Here is a 5,523-nt window from a genome sequence, read left to right as displayed (position 1 = left end):
GGGAACCCCTGCCAACCTGGGCACCTTGTTTCTCACCACATGGTCTCTTCATAGTGCTGTTTGAGTGTCCTTATGACAAGGCAACTAACTTCCCCCAGAATGAGTGCTAAAAGAGAGAAAGAGGAAGAAGCCATCATGCCTTTTATGACCTAGTCTCAGAAGTCACACACCATCATTTCAGCCATATTCTATTCATTAGAAGTAAACACTAGTCCAGCCCACATTTGGGGATAGAAGAATTGGGTTTTACCTCTTGAAGGGAGAAATATAGAGGAATGGACATATGTTAAAACAATTACATAGGAGCGCCTCGGTGGCTCAGTCGTTAAGCATCTGTCTTTGGCTCAGGTCATGATCCCAGAGTCCAGGGATTGAGCCTCACATCGGGCTCCCTGCTCAGCGGGAAGCCTGCTTCTCCCACTCCCCGTGCTTCTGTTCTCTCTCTCGCTGTGTCTCTCTCTGTCAAATAAATAAATAAAATCTTTAAAAATGAATAAAATAAAACAACTACATATACTTTGCCTGGGTCCTAATTTTGCTGAGTCCTAGACCTGATGATATCCTACAACACATTCTTCAGCCCATGAAGAGATAAACATAGCAATTTTGAGGAATATTAAAGACAGATATCAGCCACTGCCTAGACTTCTGTCCATGTCTTGCCTATGCTTATATTTTCATGTACTTATAAAAATTAAACAGTTGGTAGCAATTTGAAGGTTCCACAGGTCCAAACTCCTACCTCTTGTACTAGAAAAAATGGCTTTTAAACATCTAGCTTCTATTTTGAGTATTCAACAATGGGTATTATATTAAAGGGCATTTAGTTATATTATTGGATGATATAGTTATTAGGATATCTATGTATTGGGGGTTTTTTTTGTTTATTGGTTTTTGTTTGTTTCTTTGTCAGAGAGAAAGCAGAAGCCAGGGGCAGAGGGAGAAGTAGGCTCCTTGCTGAGCAGGAAGCCTGATGGGGACTCCATCCCAAGACCCTGAGATCATGACCTGAGTTGAAGGCAGATGCTTAACCTACTGAGCCACCCAGGTATCCCAGGATATCTATGTATTGAATTGTGATCTGGGATACAATCAGCAAAATAATTTGAAGAAAATGTAGAAGGTGAAATAATCCATAGGTTAACAGAAACAGACATATCAAACAAGTGTGGTTCCTATTAGAATTATAGTTCAAACAAACCAGCTGTAAACACACACACACACACACACACACACATTTATGGGACAACATAGAAAATTTGAACACTGGATATTTGATAGTCTCAAAGTATTTGAATTAAAAAAACTTTTAGGTATGATAATGATATCACAGTTATTTTTTGAAGAGAATTAAACATACATACTGAAATGTTTTTAACTTTCTCCTGAAAATACTTTCAAATTTAGAGAAAAGTTGCATAAATAATACAAAGAATCCTCATATACCATCTGTCCATATATATATATATATGGACACAAAGATGAAGTCTTCATGGAGATGAAGCCTGCCAACACTCTAAGAAAAGTGAATCTTTCCATAGTTGAAACTCTGATGAGACTGTCACCCTGGCCAACACCTATATTGTAGTTTAGTGAGACTGTGAGCAGATCACACAGCCAAGATGTGCTCAGACTCTTGACTTATAGAAACTGTGAGATAATAAATGTGTATTGCTTGAAGATCTTAAATTTGTTACACAGCAATAAAAACTAGTATACCAACGTATGATACCAAGAAGTAACACATATGCTTGTAAAAAAGTAGTCAAGAAAGATTGGAGTCTGAGAAACCTGCGTGGTGTACATTTTAATTTTGAAATTAATTAGCCTTAGAGAGATCTCAACTTCTGGGCAAAATCTTTTGATAGGGATTTAAATTTTAATTAGATACATTGATATTCTGCTTCAGAATGGAACGAAATTGGGACATCCAAAGATTTCGCAGTAACCTTATCAGAATAGTGAAAAGAATTAAAAATAGAGATAACTTATTGGACAAATTGTGTCATAAAAAACATTAGTCAAGGAGAGGTACTCTGGATGGAGGCATAAAAACAGAACCTGTGAATATACTTGATCTGAAATATATGTAGATTTTTAATAAAAAGAGATTAGCGTTAAGAATTTAGTAGAAATTTTTTCCTCTCCTGTAGAGTATTTCCTCAAAAACATTATTTTTAATGAATGGTGTTAAGACAACTAGGTAGCTATATTAACAAAAGATAAAGTTCAATGCCTTCATACACCAGATGATAGGTTAAAGTCTAAGTGGAACAAAAGACAAGAAAAAAATCCCAAGTGTCTATCAATAGGTGCTAGATAAACTATGACACATTGATATAAGTGAATAGTTGTAAGAAAGAATGAGAGAGTTCTGTAAGCACTGATATAGTTTCCAGGATGTACTTAGGTTAAGAAAGCAAGATGCAGAATTGCATATAGTAATATGTTACCTTTTGTGTAAGAAAGGGAGAAAATTAGAATAAATACAAGCATACTTTGGAGAGATTACAGGTTTAGTTTCAGAACACTGCAATAAAGCAAATATTGTAATAAAGTGAGTCAGATGAATTTTTTGTTTTCCAAGTGCATATAAAAGTTATATTTACACTCTACTGAGTCTAGTAAGTATGCAACAGCATTATGCCTTAAAAAGCAATGAGAAACTGTGGACTCTGAGAAAAAAAACTGAGGGTTTTGGAGGGGAGAGGGGTGGGGGATTGGGTGAACCTGGTGGTGGGTATTGTGAAGGGCACGTACTGCATGGAGCACTGGATGTGGTGCATAAACAATGAACCTTGGAATACTGAAAAAATAAAATAAATTTTTTTAAAAATAGAAAAGAAAAGCAATGTACATAATTTAAAAATACTTTACTGCTAAAAAATATTAACCATCATCTGATCTTTCAGCAAGTTGTATTCCTTTGGCTGGTGGAGGGTCTTGTTTCAGTGTTAATGGTAGCTGACTGATCAGGGTGGTAGTTGGTGAAGGTTGTGGTAGCTGTGGCAATTTCTTACAATAAGATAGCAATGTAGTTTTGTGCATCAGTTGACTATTCCTTTCACAAATAATTGCTCTGCAGAGGGCAAGGCTGACTGATAGCATTTTACCCACAGCAGAACTTCCTTCAATCCTTCACATCCTGTCAATATTTTATCAAATAAGTTTATATAATATTCTAAATCTTTTGTTCTCATTTCAACAGTCTTCACAGCATCTCCACCAGGAGTAGATTTCCTCTCAAGAAGCCACTTTCTTTGCCCATCCATAAAAAGCAACTCCTCATACATTCAAGGTTTTTATTTAAAGATTTATTTATTTATTTTAGAGAAAGAGAGACAGCAGGAGGGAGGGGTGGACAGAAGGAGAGGAAGAGAGAAACTTAAGCAGACTCTTCGCTGAGTGCAGAGCCCTATCAGGGCTCAATCTCACAACCCAAAGATCATGACCTGAGTTGAAACCAAGAGTGGGACGCTTAACCTACTGTGATACCCAGGTGCCCCCCATTCAAGCTGTATCATGACATTGCAACAATTCAGTCTTATCTTTAGGATCCACTTCTAATTCTAATCCTCTTGTTATTTTAACCACATCCAGTTACAGCAGCTGAAGTCTTGAACCCCTCAAAGTAATCCATGAGAGCTGAAATCAACTTCTTCCAAGCTCATGTTAATGTTGATGTTTTGACCTCTTCCCATGAATCATGATTGCTCTTAATGGCATTTAGAACAGTGAATCCTTTCCAGTGTTTTTTAGTTTACTTTGCCCAGAGTCATCAGAGGAATCACTATCTATGGCAGCTATAGCCTTATGAAATGTATTTCTTAAATAAGAAGACTTAAAAGTCAGGGTACCTGGGTGGCTCAGTCGGTTAAACATCTGTCTTCTGCTCAGATCATGATCCCAGGGTCCTGGAACCTAACCCAGTGTCAGCTCCGTGAGCAACAGGGAGCCTGCTTCTCCCTCTCCTCCCTCTGCCCTTCCCCTACCCCCACTCATGCTCTCTCTCTCTCAAATAAATAAATAAAATCTTTTTTAAAAAAGAAGACTTAAAAGTTAAAATTACTCCTTGATTCATGGGCTGCAGAATGGATGCTAATATATTAGCAGGCATGAAAACAATATTAATCTAGGGTGCACTGTCAATTAGCAGTCATATTCTGAAAGGAATCTTTTATTTCTGAGCAGTAGGTCTCAATAGTGGGCTTAAAATATTTGGGAAACCATGTTGTAGACAGATGTGCTGTCACTTCAGCTTTTGTTGTTCCCTTTATAGAGCACAAGCAGAGTATATTTAGCATAATTCTTATGGGCCTTAGAATTTTTGAGATGGTGAATGAGTATTGGCTTCAGTTTAAAGTCATCAGCTGCATTATCCCCTAACAAGAGAGTCAGCCTGCATTTTGAAGTTTTGAAGCCACACATTGACTTCTCTCTAGCTATGAAAGTTCTAGATGGCACCTTCTAATAGAAGGATGCTTTACCTACATTGAAAATGTGTTATTTAGGGGTGCCTGGGTGGCTCAGTGGGTTAAAGCCTCTGCCTTCAGCTCAGGTCATGATCCCAGGGTCCTGGGATCAAGCCCTACATCGGGCTCTCTCTTCGGCAGGGAGCCTGCTTCCTCCTCTCTCTCTCTCTCTCTCTCTGCCTGCCTCTCTGCCTATTTGTGATCTCTGTCTGTCAAATAGATAAATAAAATCTTTTAAAAAATGTGTTATTTAGTGTAGCTGTCTGCATTAATGATCTTACCTAGATCCTCTGAAGAACCTGCTGCAGCTTCTACATCAACACTTGCTGCTTCACCTTGCATTTTTATTTTATGGAGATGGCTTTTTTACTTAAACTTCATGAACCAATGTCTGCTAGCTTTGAACTTTTCTTCTGCAGCTTCCTCACCTCTCTTAGTCTTCATAGAATTAAAGAGAATTGGGGCCTTGCTCTGGATTAAACTTTGGTTTAAGGGAATGCTGTGGCTGGTTTGGTCTTGTATTCAGACTTCTACAACTTTCTCCATATCAGCAATAATGCTGCTTTTCTTTTTTATCATTCATGTATTCACTGGAGTAGCACTTTTAATTTCCTTCATAAACATTTCCTTTGCATTCACAACTCTGATAACTGTTTGCCTAGCTTTTGACCTATCTCACCCGTTAACATGCCTTCCTCACTAAGCTTAATCATTTCTAGCTTTTGATTTAAAGAGAGAAATGTATGACTATTACTTTCACTTGAACACTTGGAGGCCGTTGTGCAGTTATTAGTTGGCCCAATTTCAGTATTGTTATGTCTCATGGAATAAGGAGGCCCAAGGAGAAGGACAGAGATGGAGGAACAGCCAGTAGAGAGAGCAGTCAGAACACACACACACATTAAGTTTGTTATCTTGTATGGGCGTGATTTGTGGCACCCCAAAACAAATACCAGAGTAACATCAAATTTCACTGGTCACAGATCACCATAACAAATAAGTTAATAATAAAAAAGTTTGAAATATTGCAATTATTATCAAACTATGACAT

Source organism: Lontra canadensis, unplaced genomic scaffold (assembly GCF_010015895.1).
Source record: "Lontra canadensis isolate GAN:19392208 unplaced genomic scaffold, GSC_riverotter_1.0 scaffold114, whole genome shotgun sequence".
NCBI classification, from domain to species: Eukaryota; Metazoa; Chordata; class Mammalia; order Carnivora; family Mustelidae; genus Lontra; species Lontra canadensis.
This window is presented reverse-complemented; position numbering follows the sequence as displayed.